General features: G+C 37.0%; 1 protein-coding gene and 1 long non-coding RNA gene across 2 annotated transcripts in view; one reads left to right on the top strand and one right to left on the bottom strand.

The window, feature by feature from the left end:
- Positions 1-16336, top strand: part of LOC102654831 — a 158365-nt gene extending 142029 nt beyond the window's left edge. Inside the window, exons 10-13 of the long non-coding RNA XR_003305361.1 lie at positions 2594-6877; positions 13544-13696; positions 13808-14070; positions 14155-16336. This is a non-coding gene — a long non-coding RNA (uncharacterized LOC102654831). The remainder of the gene's footprint in view (positions 1-2593; positions 6878-13543; positions 13697-13807; positions 14071-14154) is intronic.
- LOC724269 (connectin) overlaps positions 1-24786 on the bottom strand; it is a 190043-nt gene that overhangs the window by 132391 nt on the left and 32866 nt on the right. The gene's annotated exons all lie outside the window — the stretch shown is intronic.

Genomic DNA, 24786 nt, shown 5'->3' with positions numbered 1-24786 from the left:
AAAATGGGCAACACGTTACAGAATAAAGTTATTTAGTTCCATGAAAAAATTATCTTTGATTTTCTAAAAAAAATTCGCAATTACTTAGTTGCGAAACCTATATATATACCACGAGTGGTAGGAAAGTGGAGGAGGGGAACGAACGATAATTTTCTGAAAGAAAAGAGGAGATGGAGAGAAATTCGAATCGATTATTTGTCGATTTACGAACGAATTTTATCCTTCGTAAGTAAGCGGCCGGTTTATCGAGGGAGGAGATAAAGATTATTATCCTGGAAAATATATCTCGATCCGTTCTACCGGCAATCCTCGAAATTCAACTTTCGACTCAATTTCCCCGAGCTCATTTTCCAAAGCGTTGTTCGGTTCCCGCGACAAGTTCCGCAGTCATCGGTAACCGAGTCCCGGAGGGCCGTCCAAGGAACTGAGCCACGACGCCGCGTTTCGACTTCGTCGTCGAGTGATCCTCGAGTCCCGAATATCGAATAACGGTGAAACTACGGCGAAGTAAGAAGAACGAAATTACGTCGAAATTATATCTAATCGTGTACGATCCTCGCAACGCTTCGAGAAAAGAATTCTCGTGCCTGTACTTGTACTCTTACACTGTTGAATTCCGTTTAACGCCATCTCGTAATCGTCTCGAGGAATCGGCTCTTAAGGGATTCTCGCACGCGATCCTTGCCACTCCACACTTCTCCATTGTTCCCCTCCAATCGCTGCATTCTTTCTAAATCGCGGCTAAGCGTTTGAACTGAACAGCCATGGAACGCGCGATATGCACTCGCTCTACTCGTGCTTTCTTTCTTCCGAGTTATTTCGAGTCCGCAATTCTCGCATCGATCAGCGTTCCGATGCGTCCATTTTTATCCTCGTATTCGAAATTTTATTGCAAATATGAGCAGGATCTCGAAAACGTTCCATCGGATAGAAAATCGAACCGATCTCTTTTTATTTTACAATTTCGAAGTTTCGATTTAGATATCTCGAGAATAATTAGAAAAGGTAATAAATTTTAAGATAAGAGTTTCGATGCGTCCATTTTTATCCTCGCATTCGAAATTTTATTGCGTTGCAAATATGAGCAGGATCTCGAAAATGTTCTATCGGATAGAAAATCGAACCTGCTCGATTTCTTTTTATTTTACAATTTCAAAGTTTCGATTTAGATATCTCGAAAATAATGAGTATTATGAGAAAAGGTAATAAATTTTTCGATCGAGTTTTAAGTGAAATTTAAATTTAAATTTAGTTTAACTGTTTGAGCGATTTCTCATCGATCAGCGTTTCGATTTTTTATCCAGCATCTATTTTTATCCTCGTATTCGAAATTTCATTGCGTTGCAAATATGAACAGGATCTCGAAAATTATTCCATCGGATAGAAAATCGAACCGATCTCTTTTTATTTTACAATTTCAAAGTTTCGATTTAGACATCTCGAAAATAATGAGTATTATGAGAAAAGGTAATAAATTTTTCGATCGAGTTTTAAGTGAAATTTTAGTTTAATTGTTTGACCGATTTCTCATCGATCAAATTTTGGTGATCGATGCGAACAATCGAACGTTTTTGTATAGTTGATAAAAAAGATGGATCGTACGGTTTATGAATTCAAAAGTACGTTACGTAGCAAGAAAATAATAATTCGAAATTGGAACGCGTGACAGTTTTGTTGGAAAAGTAGCTACGTTCAAACGACATTTTGGTCGTTGTGACAATGACTTTCCGGCATATTTCGTACAAGCCAATATTTGTACGTGCTCCACTCGACGAGGGAGCAATTAATAACTGGCACGAAGACAAATACACGGAACGCGTGATAAATGAATCGTTGTGCAAACTAGAAATTCGTAGGCCCCCCCTCTCGCTAAACGGGCCTCGATATTTCTTTCTTCTCAACGTGAATTTCAATCTGTTTCATTGAGCGATTAAACCGCCGATCCACGCTAAATCTGCATCTGTGTATTAATCGCGCGACAATTCGATCCTTTCGAAGATAAAATTAAGAATTTACGATCGATTACGATCGTGTCGTTCGATGAAATAAAACTCACATTTGATCCAAATTTAAGTATCGAAGATTAACAAATTGTGAAAATATTTCAAAGTTACTTCGATCAAATTACCCGGTGTCAAAGATTCCGTGCGAAGCGCGTATCGAGAAATTGTTAAAATGATTTTACCTTTGATTAGTTTCGAATCAATTCGACGACAAATCGCGCATATGAACCCTATTCCCTTTCATCGGTCTGATTCTTTTTTTTCTTTTTTTTTTTTCATTCGAATGGTCGAGAAAGATGGATCTGCGTACGAGTGCATAGACGTAAAAAGCGTTGGAAAAAATGGACACGAGAAACATCTGAATTTGACACGATTTCGTTTTGAAACGAAATGTGACGATAAGTAACGGGATAGAAAATATCGAGAATTTGTTTTGTCTTCCTCGTTGAAATTGCTCGTTGAGAAAATTCGTCTTTTTCTCGATGAAACGAGAACGCATGGTTTTCGTTTCAAATTGATTTATTTCTTTCTTCGTAAATTCCACTTTTCTCTTCTATTTCTATAGATACGTTGCTCTTGTTTTGTTGCAGGGTATAATTTTATGAAAAAAGAAATGGATCAATCGAAGGAAGGAGTAGCAGTCACGAGAACGCAAAGACGTACGGTAAATGACACGCGAGTGAAATTAAAAGCAAATGCGGTCGGGGCACGTATAATTACCGCAAAAACGGAAATGACTCCGCCATTGTTGGTTACTTACGACGAAGATCGATCGCCAACGCCGCTCTCTTGAGAAAGAGAGAGAGAGAGAGACGCTTTTTTCGAATTTTATCGCAAAGCTCGCAAGGTCAATTCTCAACCCAACGATTCTTCGCGAAGGAAAAATTTTTCTCTTCCCCGTTACATGCGTTGATCGATCGAAAAGAAAAAAGAAATAAAACAGTTACGGTATTAAGAAGGATGGAGACGCTTGTTAAAGGCTTTTAAATCTACTTTTAATTCGATTTTATCCTTGGGACGAAAAAATATTTTCGAAAAAAATTCAAATACTTGTGATATTTCGATCTAAAAAAAAAAAAGTACGAGTATTGAAAGATTGAACTTGAAAGAAAATTTAAAGTTCGATTGTAAAATTTTCTAATACGTCGTTTCTCGAGAGAGAAAGAGAAATAATTTCGGAATTGAAGCTTACGTTAAAACGAAGAGTAATATTTGTTTAAAAATAGATGGAAAGAGATGGAGATTGTTAATGGGAGTTTGGTATTTGCGCTTTGATGCTTTGCAATTTTTACAAGGCCTTTCTAGTAGAAACGATGGGAATGGATCGTAATAGAAATCCATTGATAAAACCCCGTCTTATAATTCCTGGTTGCAAAACGTTGCAATTTTTATTCTTGTAAAAATAATTCGACTTTTCCATTTTTTCTTGTAGAGAAAAAAAAATCGAGTAAAATTTCCTTTACTCGGAATAACAAATTCTAAAAAGTAATTAAACAATAATGGAAAGAAATCTGAACATCTTGGAATTATTCTACGTCCAACGGTATTATTCCAACGGGTTCTCTAACATTTAAAACCAATCTTGCCTTAAAATCTATATTGCCGCGCTTTGTCGTCCAATCTCCTTATATACTCGAACGAGATACTCGAGGAACGTTAAACCTCGAGAGGAGATTTTTCTTTCTTTTTCTTTTTTTTCTTTCCTTTAAGCGAACCCGATTTCAGGAAAACCGATCCGCGATACAAAGCGACGGAAGGAATCTCGAGGACTCGCCGTTTTAATTAGAATTTCGTACTTTTTCACGGAAACGAAAACGTTCAATCTCGGAGGTATTAATTATCAGATTTTTCGCGATAATCTTAATCGCTGGAAGCGAGACAAGAAGCGAGAATAACTTCATCCCTCTCCTTGCGATTCTTTCTCTCGATTCGTGCAACGATACCGCGTTCATAGCCTGACAAGCGAATCGAGAAATTCATCCAAGTCGAGTCGGTCGATGCTTCATCGAGAAATGCGTCTAATTGTCACGTAGAGAGAAATTACAACGAATTCCGTGGCTGGATATAATTTACGCCGCCCGAGTACACGACATTCCGAGCCTTTATAGCCGACGTTATCCATTGAATGTCAAATGAGAACGGGTCACTCACCCAGAAACCTTCTCCTTCGTTTTCCATCTCTTCGTTCCAACTCTTCTATAACACGTAACGAATATCATCCAACGGAAATAATTAACGCCGAATTTCGCCCGATTTTATATTAAAAAAAAGAAAAAGAAACTCGAGCGACCACTTCACTGCATCGAGGAAGAGAGAAAGGATTTTTCCCTGTCCTCCTCGAGGTAGACAACTCGACGCTAACCCAGTTCTCTCGAAACAAGCCCGACAACACCGATCAATTCGACTTTGGGATCCGACAGATGCCGAGAGACGGAGTGGGAAAGATGTTGGTTCGTCGCTTCGAAACTTGGGAAACTCGAACATTTAGGGACTATGGGATGAAGGATGGAAACTATCCCGTTCCATGTATATCGGGAACGGTGTTTAAAAAAAAAAAATAAAATATGGAAGATGGAAATATGGGAAGAAGCACCGGATCTCGAAGAGAGAATCCCAGCTTCGAATTTCGAGGAAATAGAATAGGAAGTTTGTAAACCTTGGTAAGTTGTAGATAAGTTGTAGTAAAGCTGGTGTCCAAAACGTAAACCTAAACCCTTCCTCTTAGCGAGAGTAACGCCGCGATTATTCGCAAGGTACGCAAAGAATGGAGGAGGAGGAAAGGGCCGGTCCTCGAAGCAAAGAGAAACAAAGTTCTGCAGCCCGTTATTTTACACCGTGGAATTTGCTTAACTTTATCTTACCAGGAAACTTTGAAACGATCCCTTATTCCCAACCGAGAGATCACCGCTGCTAATTTCCAATTTTTCTCCCCTCCTCCAACTTTACCGCCTTTATTTATCAGCGAATTTGAATCAACGAAGGGTTTGCAAGCGGGTGACAACGGTTATCGAGTTTTGATTCAACCGATAAGTTTTCTTCACTTTGGAAGAAGAATTCGAAAAAGAAGAAATCTTTTTTTTTATCGCGATTAATTTCTCCTAGATTGTCTATAAGAGAATTCGAGTTGAAAAGAGAGAGGGAGGAGGAATCGTTTAAACACCTTTCTTATTATTTTACGAGCGAGAGACACGATTGGATTAAAAGCGACGCTAAAAGAAGAAAAAAGAAAAAAATGGTAAAAATTTGTTCTTTGGCAAAGGTAACAACGAAACGCGATCGACGCGAGCGAAACGTAATATCAGAATCGAAATACCCGATCTCGGTTACCAGGCTTGAAATTCGAGAACCACCCTTAAAATGGCTACCTGCTTTTATTTCCGTCGAACCACGAAACGCTATTTCACCGCGCGTCTCTTTTTTCTCTCTCTCTCTCTCTTTCCCTCAAACTTATTCCCCCCTTTGTCCGCCTTTTTCCAGTTCCAGTTTCGATTTATGATTTGTCGAAGCCTCCCCCCACGCCCGCAGACCGCCTTCTCGTGGTGGAACGCATCTGCATAACACGAGCGTCGTCCAACCAACGTTCGCGATAACGAACGATGCACGCGATCCAATCGAGTCCCTTTCATCCTTATTTTTTCCCCCATTATCCGATCCCGGCTCTAAAACGTTCGTAAAAAACAGGGCGAATCTTAATTTTCGTTTCGCTCCTGTTCGTTATTTTCCACTTGTTTCCGTTGAGTTGTCTTCATATCGAAGGATCTTGATTGAGAAATAAAAGAAGAGGAAGAAACCGTGTTCGTTTATTCTATCGAGAAATATAAAGGGAAACGTTTAAAAATAAAGTCACTGATGGACAAGAAATACCCAAACTTCGCTCGACTGGTTAAGGAGATAAAGGGTGTCCCAAAATTAACGCAAGATTTGAATTAAATATAAAAGAGAGTTTTTAGATATTTATTTTTTAAGTGAATCATAAATATATAGGATATAGTTATTTATGGAATAACACATCGGGCACATATGCACCCTTTAGTCCAAATTTTTCATTACCTTTCCGTACAATTGTGGCTGAATTTCATTGATGAAGCATTTAATTTCCTCTGGTAATGCACGTGTGCTTGTAGGATTGTTGACATAAACCTTTGACTTCATAAATAACCCCATAAGAAGAAATCTAATGGTGTTAAATCACACGATCTAGAAAGTCAATTCTGATCACTGAAACGAGAGAGTACACGAGTACAGGAAATGTTTCGTGCAGTAATTGAATTGTTTCATATGGCACATAGCATCGTCTTGTTGAAACCATGTATTCACATCAATATCATCCAATTTCGGAAAGAACTGTGTTATCGTGTCGCGATATCGAGTTAACAGTTGCAGCTTCTTTCTCAAAAAAGTATGGTGCCTCCTACCCAAAATCCGCACCAAACAGATTGTGAGTGCATTTGTTTTTCGCTAATCACACGTGGCTTCTCCGAACCCCAAACAATTTTGCCGATTAACAAATCGAAGTGAAAATGCGCTTAGGATTATTTCGTTGGAAAAATCAGCATCCACTTTTTCACGATTAATAATCCATTCCACGTTGTCGTATCGTATAACGCTCCATTTTTACCAACCTTAAACTCTCAACTATCAAACTGTTCTTTTTCCAGACTTGCCAATAACTTGATGCAAAAATCGCGGCAAATTCAAATCTTGCGTTAATTTTGGGACACCCTGTATAAAAAAAATCGGAGTGCAAACATTACGCGATAAAATACGAGCAGTTTTCTTTTCTTCCTCCCCTCCGATATTCCACGTTCGCAAACATCGTAAAATTTGTATAATTTTTCCATCGTCCTTCGAAGAATGGAACACACTGTATTCACGTAAGTACTTACTCTTGTACAACGAATCGTTACGAGCTCCTTATGCATTTCTGTACGAATTTGTCGGATTTTTCTAGAAAAATTCGTTTCTATCCGCGATATAAATCTTTCGAGGCAATCGTGAAAAGTAAGCGCCGAACGAGGATCGCGTACGTAGTATCGATAAATTAGAATAAAAAATGGAAGGAGAATTTGGAACAAAGCTTCCCCTCGGATCGTTGAGCTAAATAGATGCTTCATCGCAGCAAATGATACAGCAACTCCATATCGATCCCATCGCGAGAGCCGCTCCTTTTCCTCTCCTCGCCTTTGACCTTTCACGTTGGTTTACATGGATCGAGCTACGTGGTCGACTCGCTCCACCGATTCACGGCTCGATGGATAGAAACGTTCGAGTTGCTTCGAGCCGCTTTCCGGTATACGTAACAATATCACGTTGCATACCGCTCTTCCTTTAAGGAAGAAATAAAGAGAAATTTTTTCGATAATGCGAAACCACGATTTCTGAAAGAGGAGAAGAGAACGAAAGGGATTTCGTTTCCTTCGAAACATACGTTTTTATTCGATTCGATTCGAGAATTATTTAGATTAGCGGATTCGAGGAAAATAGTAAATATTGAAGTAAATATTGGGTTGGTAACGAAGTAATTGCGGATTTTTTTTAGAAAATCAAAGACAATTTTTTTATGGAACTAAATAACTTTATTCTGTAATGTGTTGCCCATTTTGATCAATCATCTTTTGCCATCTTTCAGGCAGCATCATAATCCCACGTTCATAAAACTTGTGGTTTTTATTAGCAAAAAACTGAATCAGGTACGATTCGATATCATCATCGTTATTGAAATTTTTATCATTCAAGGAGTTTTGTAAAGATCGAAACAAAAAGTAATCAGATGGTGCAAGGTCAGGACTATATGGTGGATGTGGCAAAACATCCCAACCAGCTCCAATAATTTTTGCCAAGTGACCAAAGATGCGTGTAGCCTTGCATCGTCATGATGGAATACAACACCTTTTCGATTTCTCAATTCGGGCCGCTTTTCTTCAACGGCATTGTTTAATTTCGTTAGTTGTTCAATGTAGACAACAGAATTGATCGTTCGGTTGGGTGGTAAGAGTTCAAAATAGACAATTCCTTTGTAATCCCACCAAACTGATAACAAAACCTTTTTTTGACGAATACCAGCTTTTGATGTTGTTCGAGCTGGTTCACGTGGCCTGCTCCACCATCTTTTCCACTCGATATTGTTGTAAACAACCCATTTTTCATCGCCAGTTATCGGTCGTTTTAAAAATGGATCATTTTCATTACGTTTCTTTAGCAAATCGCAGCTGTTAATGCGTCGCGTTAAATGGTTTTCTTTCAGTTCGTGAGGAACCCATGTATCGAGTTTTTGAACATAGCCAAGTTGTTTTAAGTGGTTTTCAATGCATGTATGCGATACATGAAGCTTCTCTGCAATCTCACGAGTTGTACTGTGACGATCCGAATCGATTATTGCTTTGATTAAGTCGTCATCAACTTCAACTGAAATCCGCAATTACTTAGTTGCCAACCCAATAGTTTGTTAAAACGATCTCGTTTTCCTCCATTATCGAGCGTTAGGAATGAATTTTTTGACGTAATGGGAGAAGCGAGGACATTTAGGATTTGGAATAATTAAAATAAGATTTGGCCGAGATAAGAATAGTATTTGGAATAGCTCTGGGAAAATTGGAGACATTGGAACAAAGTATTCCGCGTAATATAAGGATAACAGAATATTTGAAACGGGATATTAGAGTTAGAATTAGAGTTCGTGATTCGTGAAATGGAAATATAATTGGAAAGATATCCAGGATAATGATCGAATATTTCGAGAATATCAAGATCGCGCGTTTAAAATAGAAATATTAAAATAAAATTTTAAAACGCACACAATTTGGAGCATCGAAACAATCCTCCAACTCGTAAAATTAACCATCTTCTCGATGCATATAAGAAAAGTATTTAAAATTAAATATTCTTTCTACTTGTATTAAATCATCCTATTGAAATCGACGTTCTCGAATTAACACGATCAACCTCGAGCATAATGATATCTCGATTAAATTTCGCATCCGAAAACTGTCAAGAAAAAAAAAACAAGCTCTCCTCGAGAACGGAAGAAGAGCTTTATTCCAATATCTGGAAGTATGCCGCGTCGTTTGTGGCCCATTAACAGACGGTGCAGCCGTCGTTTCCGGCCGAGGAGTCGAGCTCGCGTGAACAAAAGCGGTTCGCCGTGCCAATACCGTTTAGTTCATTGGTCGGATGTAGCTGAGGCCGCGCGCCACGCGAGTGATTACATTTGCCCGCCATTTCTAATTAGATAATTGCACTCCCTCCCTTCAAGAGCAAACCTTCTCTCCTCCTATCCTCTGCGTACTCTGCGTACTCCCACAAACGGCTCCACGTTTGTTATCGATCGCGATTCTCCAAGATGGAAAAAAATCCTGTCCTCTGTCGCGCTTCTTCTAAATGAGAACTCGAGATACTCGAACGTGTTTTTCTCCTCGAATAGAAAGGAAACGTGTTGCGGGATCATTTTCCTTGACACAGGCAAAGGTAAAAATAAAATTAATTTTTAATTAATCCCTTTTCGTTTACAATAAGCATGATCTTCTTTGAACAACGAAATCGTTTATCTTATCTCCGTCAATTTTCCATCGACGCTTGTTCTTCTTCCTTCCAATTCGTTTCATCCTCGCGTTTACGAATTCTAGAGAAGAAATTGTACTAATTGTCCCTGCTCCATCTTCAAATTCGTTTGAATATCGAATTTTGGCACAAACGAGAGAAAGAAAGAGAGACGTTTCGAACGTCTACGCAACATTTGAACCAAGGTTTCCGAGGAATCTCGCTTCGAATCGATCGTAGCTCGATCTAATAAGCGAGGTGTATTCAAAGGTTTCTCGAATTCGTTTTCGCATGGAACGATGAGTCGAGATTAGAATGTTTACGAGACGTCTTTGGAGAAACGTAAATTCGACTCGAATTTTGTAAGAGTTAATTTTACACGATGGCAATTGACGAAGAACCGAAAAAGCTCGAAAAATTATTAAAATAGACAAGTAATTACAAAATTATCGTTCGAACGAATCAATTATTAGATTACTAGATCTCGAAGGAAATTGATCGTGTTATGAAAAAAGGAAAAATCACGGTTAATTTTAAGCGTGATTTAAGAATAGAGATTTAAGCGCAATGGAAGAGGGGGAGGGAAAGAGAAATGTGAAAATTAAAATGATGGAGGAAAGGGATAAAAGGTGAGTAAATTAAATAATAGTTGGTACGAAGGCAGATGTAATTATGAGCGCGGCACGGTTCGAATAACTGCAATTCTCTAATTAGGACGTAAGTACTTCCTGTAAGAATAGAATATTTCTCGCTCGACAGACACTTAGCGGTGGCAAGATACCAAACTTTCTATTCGTCCTCTCGCCAATTTCTCAAACTGTTGTCGCCGATATTTTTAACTTCGTGATATTGAAAAAAAAAAAAAGTAAACGAGAAACATCATAATCCTGGAATTTCTACCTTACAATTAATCATTGTTTCACGGTTAATAAATGAGTCGAATACCAAAGGAGTCTACATTTCCTTCCTCTTCCTCGGCAAACGGAATCCCCCCTCTTCTCAGATATAATAGATTCCGTGACAAGTTCGCGGTAAAATGGTGGAGAGCGGTATAAAATAAACACGTTTATCCTCGTCTCTCTATTACTCCGAATCGCTTAAATCGCTTTATTAAATCATTAAACATTTCGTGCAATCTTAACCGGCAATACGTTTGAATTCGAAGATAGCTTGGATAATCAAATTTTCATCGATTAACTTGAACGAACCAATTGAGATTAACTCATCGTTAATAATAATCGAGCTTACGATCGATTATTCGAGAAGAAGAATTCGTGTCGATTATTGTATAAAAATGGAGTGAAAGTGAAAAACGAGAGTTCGTATTTTAACGAGAAACAATATCGTTACGATTTATCGGGATTATTCTCGTTGAAACGGAGAATCGAGCGTAGTCGTAAAAACGACTCACGTTCGTTACGTATGGCAAACATCCGTAATCTCGAATAATGAACCAGCCGCAAAGATCATCCAGTCTGTATCGCGATTAGGTGCACAATTTCCATCGGAGAACGACATGCCGTTCGACAGAACGAATCTGATTGAATTGATTTTTCGATCGATCGCAAATTACTACGATTTCTTCTCGAATCGCGCGCTCCAATTTGGACAATCGAACCGAATCCATCGACGATACACGAGATAATAAGTTATGGAGAATGAATATGAAATTTAAACCGGATCTCCAATCTTTCAAACTTGCTTTCAAACCATTCGTATTGACGATCCTTTCCTCCCCGAGTATTCAAAACGGAGATGAAAGAGTGGCGGATCGGTGACTTGGCGAAAAATTGGATCCAAGCGCTCTTCGAAACGAGATTCCGTTTGGGGATCAACTCATCTTTGAGACCGGCCAGCTAGCGCATAATGATCGAGCATCCATTTAATTAACGGGATCGAACACGGTCTTACGCATCGAGATCATAGACAAAGCTGCGAGCGTGGATCCCTGCCCATCCAATTCGTCAGGATTAATCCCGTGTTCATGGGTGTGGCGCCAACCGTTGTTGTCGCCACGCTGTCACGTTGTATTGTACGAAAAATCTAACCAAGAATATTGCGTGGATTATAAGTGAAAAGTATATAGTATAGAAAGCGTATAATTGAAAATTGCTTTTTCTTTCTACGTTATAAATGAATATCGCTCGAGGAAATGTAATATAATTTGTATTTGGAAACCTCGAAAGGGAGTGAAATTTGAAATTCGACCTGGTATGTGTATGCATTGCACAAATTCAATAAGAAAAAGAAAAATAATAATGCTCACGATTTCAACGGAATAATGTAGGACATCGCGTGTTTCGTTATAAACTGCTAATACTACTGAAACTGGCGCCCCTTTAATGGTACTAGGTAACGTGTACGAAATAATTGATTTACACGAAACGATAATGCCTATTATCAAATACCGTTAAATAAAATAAAAGTAAAAGGTAAAAGAAGAAATTTAAATCCATAGTTCTACCGTGTCAATTTTTAAAATTATTATTACCGTGACTGTGATAGAATATTTTCAACGAATTTGTCAGGTAATATTTGTAAAATTTTAAGCAGCTTTTAGAGACTTTATCGTTGAAAATTAGACGGAAATTCGAGACCGGAACAAGAGAATCGATTCTCTATAACAGCGCTTATGAAAAACAATAGCATCCTTAATCTTTGAAACGAAAGATCTCTGAAATAGATAGATCGATGAAGCGAAGGTTTGTTCGATTGGATGAAGCAGAAAAGTTACAGCAACCCTTTCGTTCACTCGTATTCGCAATCTGGAAAAGTCCTCCGCGACTAACTACCGAACCAGCACGATGAAAACATGAACGGCCATCAATAAATAACACCGTCCATCTCGTAAACGCGGTTTCACGTGCGCCCGATATGAAGTCTAACGTCAACACTCGCGTTCCACCGGCGTAATTATAATACAGTTGGCTGTAGTATCGCTGTGCGGTTTGCACCGGACAAACAGTGGCAGGTAAACCACTCCACCAAGCTTCACAGAGAGGAGTTTCCTGCGTGACCTGGAATCGATGTTTTTGCATAATTTAACCGTAATACCGCCTCTAACTCGGACTCTCTCTCTCTCTCTCTCTCTCTGTCTGTCATCCAAGAATTCGTTCGAATTACCGATTCGCTGTTTCCTCTCTCTCTCTTTTGTATTTTTCATCATCGTATATTTTCGAACTCGAATCGAAATATCGCTCGCTCTTCCCAAGATATTTCATCGCGAAAATAGAATACCTATGATTTCAAACCTATCATTTTCCAACACCAGTTGCGACCGAATCGTAACCGTAATCTATAGATGGATAGAAAAGTTGGCGTGGCCGGGAATGGCGGCGCCGCGTCGCTTCCAACAGTTTTCAACTTGCAGCGGGGAAAGGGAGAAGGGAGAGGAGAAAAGTAGCGGCCACGGCGAGCAAAAAATACGCGGAAAGTTGCGCGAGTGCAATTCCGATTGCATCGAACGTGAAAAATTATCGTATCGATAAGAGTGTTTTAAAGAAAGGGCGAGATATCAATGGAGCGAAATTGTGAAAGCGAGTAAGAGGGGTAAAGGTGAGAATTCGTTGCGGAAAACGGGTCGAACGAATTTTCCAGATACCGGAAATCAGCTTTCGCTGTTATATTCATTTCGAGGATGCGTTTCGAGCAGGCACTATGTAATCTCATAATCGGATCTCGAGCGACTCGGAACAACCATTGTTATCGCGATTTAACTACGTTACTATGGTTTATATTTCATTGTCTGTTGACTTCTAACCGTGATCGAGGACGGGAAGCTAAGTAAGACGTGTAAGCAAGTCGTCTAGATGTGCGTTCCGCGAGAACAAAAGGAATTTTAGCCCGATCGAAGAAGGTGTATATCCCCGTTATCGAGGTACGTGTTTAAACTTTTATTTTTCAAAGTTTCTCTTCCCTGAAATTAAACGGGGGGGATAGAAAAACAAGTATTGTCGCAAATAAGCAAATATATAATTCATTATTGATTACGAATTATCCTGCAGATATTCCTGCAAGCTGTATTTAGAGTTTCTCTAAAATTAAACAAGAGGATAGAAAAATGTACAATATTTATGGCAAATAAATTAATAATTCATCGAGCATTTATTATTTATCGAATGCACGAATTATTCTGCAGATGTTCCTACTCCTCCAAGGTAAGTTGCAGTACATTTAGAAAAATGTATCGATATATATAAATATTTATCGAATTATTAATTAAACGAATTATGCAGATATTCTTACAAAATAAATTCCATTACATTTAGAGTTTCTTTAAAATTAAACAAGAGAATAGAAAAATGTACAATATTTATGGCAAATAAATTGATAATTCATCGAGCATTTATTATTTATCGAATGCACGAATTATTCTGCAGATCTTCCTACTCCTCTAAAATAAGTTGCATTAATTTTTTTAAAATTAAACAAAAGAATAGAAAAATGTACAATATTTATGGCAAATAAATTGATAATTCATCGAGTATTTATTAATCAAACGCACGAATTATTTTGCAGATATTCCTACAAGGTAAGTTGCATTATATTTAGAAAAATGTACATTTATGGTAAATAAATTAATATTCGAACATTATTAATCAAACGAATTTTCCAGATATTCTTACAAGATAAGTTGTATTACATTTAAAGTTTCTCTAAAATATAATGAAGGAATAGAAAAATGTACAATATTTATGGCAAATAAATTGATAATCCATTGAACATTTATTATTTATCGAATGCACGAATTCTGCAAATATTCCTACAAGGTAAGTTGCATTACATTTAGAAAAATGTACAATACTTATGGAAAATAAATTAATCTATCAAGTATTTATTAATTAAATGCACGAATTATTCTGCAAATATTCCTCCAAGGTAAGTTGCATTACATTTAAAAAAATGTACAATATTTATGGCAAATAAATTGATAATCCATCGAACATTTATTATTAATCAAACGCATGAATTATTCTGCAGATATTCCTCCAAGGTAAATTGCACTACATTTAAAAAAATGTACAATATTTATGGTAAATAAATGAATAATCCATCGAACATTATTAATCAAACGAATTATGCAGAATTATTAAGATAAGTTGTATTACAATTTTAAAATTATTCTAAAATTAAATAAGAGAATAGAAAAATGTACAATATTTATGGCAAATAAATTGATAATCCATCGAGCATTTATTATTAATCAAACGCACGAATTATTCTGCAGATATTCCTACAAGGTAAATTGCATTACATTTAGAATTATTCTAAAATTAAATAAGAGAATAGAAACATGTACAATATTTATGCCAAATAAATTAGTAATCCATCAAGCATTTATTATTAATCAAACGCACGAATTATTCTGCAGATGTTCTTACAAAGTAAATTGCATTACATTTAGAGTTTCTCTAAAATTAAACAAGAGAATAAAAAAATGTATAGTATAATAAATAAGCTAGTAATCCATCGAACATTATTAATCAAACGAATTATGCAGACTCTAATTATATTTAGAGTTTCTCAAAAATTAAACAAGAGAATAAAAAAATGTACAGTATAATAAATAAGCTAGTAATCCATCGAACATTATTAATCAAACGAATTATGCAGATATTCGTAAATTGGATTACATTTAGAATTACATTGGATTACATTTCTCTAAAATTAAACAAGAGAAAAATATACAATATTTATGGCAAATAAATTGATAATCCATCAAACATTATTAATCAAACGAATTATTCCTACAAGGTAAGTTCCATTACCTTAAGAATTTCTCTAAAATTGAACAAGAGAATAAAAAAGCAGTATGGTAAATAAGCTAGTAATCCATCGAGCATTATTAATCGAACGCACGAATTATTCCGTAGATTGTTCCTTCGAGATAGGTTGCATTACATTTTTTTTTCTTTTTTTTTTTTTTTTTAAATTAAACGGGGGAACGGAGAAATGTGGAATATTTATGGCAAATAAGCTAATAATCCATCGAGCATTATTAATCGAACGCACGAATTATTGTGTAGATTGCTCGTGGAAGGTAAGTTGGGGAGAAAAAAAAAAAAAATAACGGGGAGAAATTACCCTCGATGGTTTCTCCGAGCGAGAGCAAGGCGGTGGTTGTACGCAAAATAACACGTTGTGCGATTCCGTGGAAATGCGAGAGAGAGAAGAAGAGGAGAAGGGAAGAGGGGATCGTGGTCGATCGCGATTGCGTGATCTCGGCCGGAACGTTGCCCGCCGTTGGTGGGTGATGACAGACTGTTGGCCTCGAGAATCGAGGGGAGAAGGCCCATGAATCTTTGAACATTTGGGCCAAGTTGAAGGGGGGGTCGATGCTGAATTATGAAATTTTCATTCGATGAACGCGTGTACGCCTGTCGAAAATATACAGCCCACTTTACAGCGGACAAAATATCCTATCCGATCCTTTCTTTCTTTCTTTCTTTCCTTCCGTTTTCCTTATTTTCTTTGCGTGTAATGGATAATTCAGATATGTATATGAAAGAAATATATATGTAATATATAAATTTGAAAAGATTTTAAATTAATCGTTTCCGATAGATTAACTTTTAAAAGGGGAGGATAAACGACAGGTTGATGAATCGAGAGCAAACTTTTAAAGAAATAAGAAAGCTTGTTGAATGAATTTAGTAGAGGCATTAAGGAAGGGAAAGGCTGCACTTATTAGCGGAAGAAGAATCACCCTTCATCATGGTAGTTCACGGGCTACAAATAGCAATACCCGGTTAAGAATAGATTTCTCCATTTACATTGAGAAACAATCGATATCGTCCTCTTTTCGAACACGAGAACATTACACGGATACATTTCTATTTCGAGAACTAATTTATAACCTTATATATGTACGTATTATATTTTTAAACGTAATTGACAAGGACAAAATTGTAAAATAATCGGATTTTAATTTATCTGGTGATCGTGAAATTCTCAAGATAAAAGTAACGGCGACTTGGAAGTAGAAATCGACAAATGTCCAGAAATTTTAATTATAAATGGAACGAATACATCATATTCCATCGCCAATTTGATTTCCGTCAATAGCAGGAATTACCCTTTTCATTTTCTCCTTCTTCCATTTTTCTTCATTCCCCCACCCCCCCTTTTTTTTTCTTCTTAATTTCTCGAGTAGCAAACCAAGTTGTTCGAAACTCTGAAGATCGATGCGCTTTTCAAGAATAAATTAAAACGAAATTTGTTGAAAAGTTGGTTCGGTAAGGCGCGGCGCGCCACCGACCCATAAAACACCGAAGCTTCTTAATTACTTTCTTGATTTATATTATCGATATAAATATCACTTCCAGAACCGCGTTATTCCATTCTATTTTCCAAGGATAGATCATAATACGCGCCCTCCTCCCCTAATCCTAAATTCATCCATCATTGACGACCGATCTTTCGTCGGTGGATCGAGTTAATTAAACGTAATCCATTTCGTGTTCCCAAAATCGACTCTTCGAAACGAACGTGTTCCTGTATATCGCTCTCCTCGATCATACAATTCGATTTTCTCTTGATCGAATTCGAAACCAGACGATTCGATCGAGATAATTTTAACTTTTCGTCAAAGGAATACCAATGGTAAAAATAATTTACCGATTTAAATTTAGAGGAAAAGGATAGATTTGAAACCGCCAATTGATAAATTTCTCGAGTGAATCGAGTTCTTCGCCGCAAAAAGGAAAAAAAAGAAACGAAGGAAGAATCTCGAATCTCTGGGCGATAAAGACACGAACGTAACGAGAAAACGCTTTTCAAGCAGAAGCTGTTCCCATTCGCGAGACTCGACAAGAAAGAAGAATTAGCGTCTATGTTTCTTATTCAGCCCGTATAAATCGTACCTAGTCCCCGATATGGGGAGCATCGACTTCTATTCTCGTTTCGGGGATAGAGTGCATCCGAAACAGGAAAGGAGGTAGAATAAACGGCGAAGAGACGTCATTTTTCTTTGAGAGAGGAAAGGGACGTTGCTTGTCGATTCGACTATACGTTATTAAAAAGGGAAATCGATTTAACCAACTGGTCGAGATTAATTCCTCTCCTGTTCCACTCGAATATGCATCTTGCAAGACGCAACGTATCCGTCTTTCTCCCTCGAAAACGGAATCCCTTTCGACATTTACTCGCGACGTGACGCTTTTGTCTTTCTATTGTTTCGATAAAAAAGAGAATTTTTAATCGAGTATTATCGTTGGTAGAGTCTTGTTGAAGCATTGATTTTGAAGACTGAAATACGAAATGAATCGAAATTAATCACGTTCGAAACTTTTTTGAACGAAATATCTAAAAATAAAACTTTAATAGAACTTGTGATCGTTATTACGTATTGGATAGAAATAGGAAGTTGTAGGTTATTTATAGATTATCTATCTTTCATAACGTACGAAGAAGACTGCTGCAGAATATTTGTGGAATATTTGAAAAATTTATTGAAACTTGTTGACAAAGAGCGTTCGAAAGAACTTAATAAAGAATAAAGGATTAAAAGTCTAAAGATTGAAGAAAATAGGAGGAAAATAATCGGATCCGAATTAATTGGAAATTGACGATCAAAATTCGAAATTATATCGGATAATTTTCGTTGAATGGAAAGAAAATATAAATCGGTGTATGACAATTTTCAACAAGCTGTCTCACTTAATACATTTCTCGTTCATTTCGCAACCATCATCTTCCTGTCGATCGAAGCTCATTGCTTTTAATAATTAATAATTTGATGATCGTTCATCGTTATTGCTCGGTTCGCGTTGTACGTTTTAAGGATTTTTTTCACTACTCGAACTTTGTTTACTATTAATTTCAGTTTGTGTAAATACTCGTCAACGTTTCCTCTTTAAATCGTAGGTTAAATCGGGCTGCATGTGTCACGCTAACGACCGGCGAAGGGTTCGACCAATTAATTAATTGATCTTATTTATACCGATCGACGAACGATGCAACGACGAGAGTGCGACAGGGATGAAAAGGGACGACTGGACGTCCGTTTAAACGAACTTTCTATTAAATCCTTTCGCCTATAATAATTTTATATTATTTCTAAATTTAACGAATATTCGTCAGGAGTAGTAGTAGTTGGATTAAAAGTTTCGCGAGATCGAGTTTTACCTTCAATTCGAATATTGTAATTAAATTTTAAATTAGAAATTCGGGAAGGAGGGGGGGGGGGAGGGGATTATTTTCCATTCGAGAATTTACGTATTAATAGATAATTTCATTAGAGATGGAAAAAGTTTCAGCGATTCGATTCAATTTCTTCTTTCCTTCTCTCTCTCGTTCGTTCTTTCGTCTGTTCGTCATATAATTCGTGGCGTGTATTAAATGTGGCGTGTTAAATAACGGACAAATGTCTACTTAATTAGCAATTACGAGAGTTTCCATAAGACATGGTTGACTAATTTCCAGCCAGCGTGCTCCTAAACTTCGCGTCACCTGCAAATTTCTAAGAGTAGTTGTAATTTCTTGGTAGATTAGCGGATAAATTTACTCGTAGAATTAAATTAAGCGTGCATAATTAATAAGTAATATTACATGGAATTCTTTCCAAAATTAAATTGTTACATCGGTAATAATTAATATCGATCCTCGACACGTAGAACGTATCCTGAAATTTTCGAACAAACGGAGAATCGGGTGAGAATTGGGCGGAATTGAATTTTTAAAAAAAATAAATGTCAAATTATTCGAATTTAGGGAAATTGAAGAAGCTTCGGAACGTGTTCGAAATTCGTTCATCTCGATAGAACGAAACTATGCGCTCTTTGCGCGGGAATGCAGAAAACTGGCACGAGGTAAGCGTAAGCGCAAAATCGTTTATAGTTTTATTCTATTCTGGTAAAGCGATAAATTTTCGACGAGGCGATGTAACGAGAACGGCCGCTTCCATTCCATTCTAATTTCTCGCCGCTTCTTATCGCTCCATCAATCGATCCCCGAACGATGAAAAGACGACCGACCTATTTTTTTACATTTTTTTCTCCTTTGGAAACGAGCGGATACAGACGGTGGACGAGTTGAAGAAAAATGAAGTCTCCTTCCACGAACACGGAGTGGAAGAAAAATAATATTTTCGTATCCTCGGTTCATCGATGCGCATCGTACGCGATTCGATCGAATTCACTCGAGGAGAGAGAGAGAGAGAGAGAGCGACTAGTACGTCCACTAATTACGTCCCGTTCGATATCAGTTATCATCTGACGTGAAACGTCAGATTTGTAATTAGTAGAGCAGATTGGTGGTGCGCGAGACATTATTCGAGACATCCGTACGTAACGTTTCATTACCCGATAAATATTAATTACTATTGTCGTTCGTTGGAGGATGCACGAGGGCTTGGTAACGGTCACTTTGTTATCGCCGTGTAATTAACGTTTTTTCCACCGTTGATTTAGATCACCTCGCGCCAACTATCTCCCGTCGTGATTACCCTCTTTTTCGTATTCACAGTTGCGTTTTTTACGGGCTAAATACGCGATCACTCGTCTTCTTATCGAGTTATTATCCCAAACATTTTCTTTATTACCAATTTTACTCGAAGTAATTATTTTTAAAGTAAATATTTTTCAAATTGTAATTATCTAGTTTCCGAATAGCTTGATAAAATTGAATCTAAATGATTTACGCGGTAATCGTAATTATATAGTAATAAATAGTAGCGAAGGAATTTTCTCGAACAATGGATTAATTAGTTTTCAAGAATTAAATACGCGTTCGTCCATCTTCTTATCGAGTTATCATCCCAATTATCGATAGACATTTTCTTTATTACCAATTTTATTTGAAGTAATGATTTTTAAACTAAATATTTTATCAAATTGTAATTATCTAGTTTCTGAATTGCTTGATAAAATTGAATCTAAATGATTTACGCGGTAATCGTAATTCTATAAATAGTCGCGCGAATTTTAAAACAAATCGAGGAAGAATTTTCTCGAACAACGAACTAATTAGTTTTTAAGAAGTTTTTTACGAATTAAATACGCGTTCGTCCATCTTCTTATCGAGTTATTATTCCAAAAATTTTCTTTATTACAAATTTTATTCGAAGTAATGATTTTTAACTAAATATTTTATCAAATTGTAAATCTCTAATTTCTAGAATCCGGAATCGCTCGATAAAATTGATGATAAATGATTCATGCGGTAATCCTAATTCTATAAATAATCGCGCGAATTATTTTAAAACAAACCGAGGAAGAATTTTCTCCGAACAACGGACTAATTAGTTTTCGGTTCGGCAAGATAAAAAGAGTAAAAAAAGAAAGAAAGAAAAAAAAAAAAGGAAGAGCGAGGAATATCGCCGAAAGTCGATGGAGAACACTTTCGAAAGTTTACCAACCGACCTCGCACAAGCCGACAGACCGACAGCCAATGAACGATCGACCGCGAGATTCAAGTTCCGCTCGGAGCGACGTAGAAATTTAATTACTCTGCCGTTGGCAGTTCGATATTATAGCTTCCTTCGAAAACAGCATTTTCAGAAGCCACCAAATCGCGTATACAGTCACCTCGGGTCGCTGCGTTATTAAGCACGCAAAACCGAAGGTGTCGGCGTCGAAATCGATCGATTTTCACGTTTGATCGAAGAGAAAACTTGCAACGATAAATCAGTATCCGAGCTCGCGCGCCGATTAATCGAACGATCGTATCAATCTTACGAGGCACGATGCGAGAAAAGTATTGGCTTGGCAACTAAGTAATTGCGGATTTTTTTTAGAAAATCAAAGACAATTTTTTCATGGAACTAAATAACTTTATTCCGTAATGTGTTGCCCATTTTGATCAATCACCTTTTGCCATCTTTCAGGCAACATTGTAATCCCACGTTCATAAAACTTGTGGTTTTTATTAGCAAAAAACTGAATCAGGTACGATTCGATATCATCATCATTATTGAAATTTTTACCATTCGAGGAGTTTTGTAAAAATCGAAACAAAAAGTAATCAGATGGTGCAAGATCAGGACGGAGGATGTGGCAAAACATCCCAACCAAGCTCCAATAATTTTTGCCGAGTGACCAAAGATGCGCGTGGCCTTGCATCGTCATGATGGAATACAACACCTTTTCGATTTGTCAATTCAGGCCGCTTTTCTTCAACCGCATTGTTTAATTTCGTTAGTTGTTCGATGTAGACAACAGAATTGATCGTTCGGTTGGGTGGTAAGAGTTCAAAATAGACAATTCCTTTGTAATCCCACCAAACTGATAACAAAATCTTCTTTCGACGAATACCAGCTTTTGATATTGTTCGAGCTGGTTCACGTGGCCTGCTCCACCATCTTTTCCGCTCGATATTGTTGTAAACAACCCATTTTTCATCGCCAGTTATCAGTCGTTTTAAAAATGGATCATTTTCGTTACGTTTCTTTAGCAAATCGCAGCTGTTAATGCGTCGCGTTAAATGCTTTTCTTTCAGTTCGCGAGGAACCCATGTATCGAGTTTTTGAACGTAGCCAAGTTGTTTTAAGCGGTTTTCAATGCATGTATGCGATACATGAAGCTTCTCTGCAATCTCACGAGTTGTGACGATCCGAATCGATTACTGCTTTGATTAGGTCGTCATCAACTTCAACTGAAATCCGCAATTACTTAGTTGCCAACCCAATATAATTTTTTTCCTCTTTTAATCTTTCCTTTATACTCATTATCTTTGGAAAAATTATTATTAATTTTCGGCAAAGTTGTTGGAAACTTTTCCTCTATTCCGCAATATGGAATATTCGGAATATTCTGTTTTCTCTCTTTTTTCCTCTCGCGAGATTTTTCGCGATAAAATACGTACGAGGTATTTTGACGGAATTTATTATTCGATTAAATATAAAAATTCCCTACTCGTAAAAGAGTCGGAGAAGAAAAAAGTTAGTTTTCCGAGCTTGCTCCAAACAATATAGGACAACGTTCTTCTTTGCTCCACTTTTTCCCCTCCCTTTCCGTCTCCAACTTTTCTTTCGACTCTTCCGTTTCCTTTCGCGACCTTCTCTCCTACCCCTTGTCTCCTCCTCTCCCCGCGCTTGTCAACAATATTTATCTTCCTGCACTGTTTATACGCACCGTAACGAGAGAAACTCGATTCGAGTCGCCCTCCTGTCTCATTCGAGCTTCATCCGCCCGATTAGAACGAAAATTGACGAAAGAAGATGGGTTGAATCGATGAAAATATCTCGATTTAATTTTTTTAACGTAGTTTCATGTATACGTGTTGAAAGGCGTCGACAGGTGTTTATATTATTTAAACGAGCGGATATTAATTTTTCATAATGCGTTTAGTCGCGGCACGGCGTCGAAAACACGAGGAGCGACTCGTGAATTTTCCACGGTAGTCCATCTTTGATGCTGCGTCAAAAGAGTTTTTAAATGGCATTTTCAAATACGTTTACGTGATCGAAAGCGTCGCCGAACTTTAACAAATTTTTCTCCTCAATTTTTAATAAAAATTCCTTTAATAAAAAAAGAAAAAAATTTCCTGAACGAGTAAATAGAAATCAAAGTGTAATTAATAACGGATATTTCGATGATATTCGTTCAATTCTATCGATAAAGAAAAAAAGGAAAGAGAGAAAGAAAAGTACAAAGTGCGTGTAAATGTATAAAAGCTATATGTATATACATCGAATCGATATTTACATCCAGATTCGAGCGCAACATTGCAGAGATGCGAATGACGATGGTTCGCGGAGAGGAGAGGTTTCTACTTGGGAAGAAAATAAGGAAAATAACAGGGTGTAAAACGCGACGCTCGATACGTGTATTGGGTCGGTATGTGTATAATACGTATACCCGCGGAAAAGCCGCGTGGAAATGGGAGTGCGTCAGCTCGATACCCGAACGCGCAGGAAACCGACTCTTTTCAACGTTACGTTACGCCTCGTAATAGCCCGAGCTGTGCGAGGTTTTTATCCTAAACGTATGGGCCAACGACAAGTTTATTATCGAAAAATGGATATCTCTGGTACGGCGAGAAATAAAACGAATAAGGGAGGTGATAAATAATATTTCGATGCTCGGAGAGAATTACATTTGGAAAGAGATTTTTATCGTATGTATAAAGAATGGAGAGGTAAAAAATGGAGAAATACGCGAATATAATATACAATAAGATAATATACATTCTGTCTCGCTGTCAATCGATTCGTTCCATATCCTATATTGGAAACCGAAAACGTGTCTCCTCGTAAGAAAAAAACGGAATGTTAAGTGGAAAAATTCATTTGAAATAAGAATGGAAAAGAATTAAATCAATAAAATCATAAAGGACCATAGTTGTTACAAATTTCGAGAAATAATTAACTCGGAAGGTGTAAATGTATTTATAAATGTTTCGAAATTTTTTTAATTGATAATAATTTGACTTCTTTCGAAATTCCTTTTTTCCTGTTATCAAAAATTTGTTAAAGTTCAGTATTCAAAAATTAAAAGATGGTCTCAAACGTGTCTCGACTGAAAAAAAAAAATACGACTTTTCAATACTTATGGACCAGGTGTATTTTTTAATAATAGAAAAAGGTAGGTCAGGGATGTTCTAGCCTAATATCGTGGCATGTCGTACGAATGGTGGATCGGTTCGAATGGTTTATGGCTCTCTGGTCGCACATGCGACAGAGTAGACGCGATATAACAAAATGCTTCGATTGCCGTTATAAAGAACGGACGCAGGAGGATAATGAAGATGAATGTCGACGAGAACGTGCGTTTATTTTCCAAAAAAAAAGGGAGAAAAAACGGTAAATCTGAAAATATTATCTCTGGTAACGTAATATGAACGAATTCTTTCGACGAAATCACTAATTACTCGAGTAAATAAAAAATATATGGCTCTCGCTCCGAGATACTTGATTCCTGCAGCAGAAAGAATAATTAAATCTACGTCGAAAATTAAACATTGAAAAACATTTCCAATGTTTGTTGATCGCGACAAATGTTCTCTTTCGAGACAAATCCTTTTCTTCTCGTCGAAACGCCTTCGAATTTATTAGAATTCACGAAACGATTGATCGAATTAATGGATTACGATTTCGAAACGATGTATGTACAAAGATGATTTTTATCGAATTTTTTTTCGCTTTCGAGAGTGAAGTGGTTAAAAGAATTTTGAGAGATCCAATCTTTTTCATCGATATACAAAAAATCCGATTCTAATAAATCGATTTATTCAAAGCGATTGGCGATCCTGTCATCTACATTTATCAAAAAAACCGACGCAATGGGGAATCTATTTGACGACTTTTTTT

The sequence above is a fragment of the Apis mellifera genome, linkage group LG9, assembly GCF_003254395.2.
Source record: "Apis mellifera strain DH4 linkage group LG9, Amel_HAv3.1, whole genome shotgun sequence".
Lineage (NCBI taxonomy): Eukaryota > Metazoa > Arthropoda > Insecta > Hymenoptera > Apidae > Apis > Apis mellifera.
Note: the sequence above shows the minus strand (reverse complement) of the source record. Positions and strands in the feature narration are given on the sequence as shown.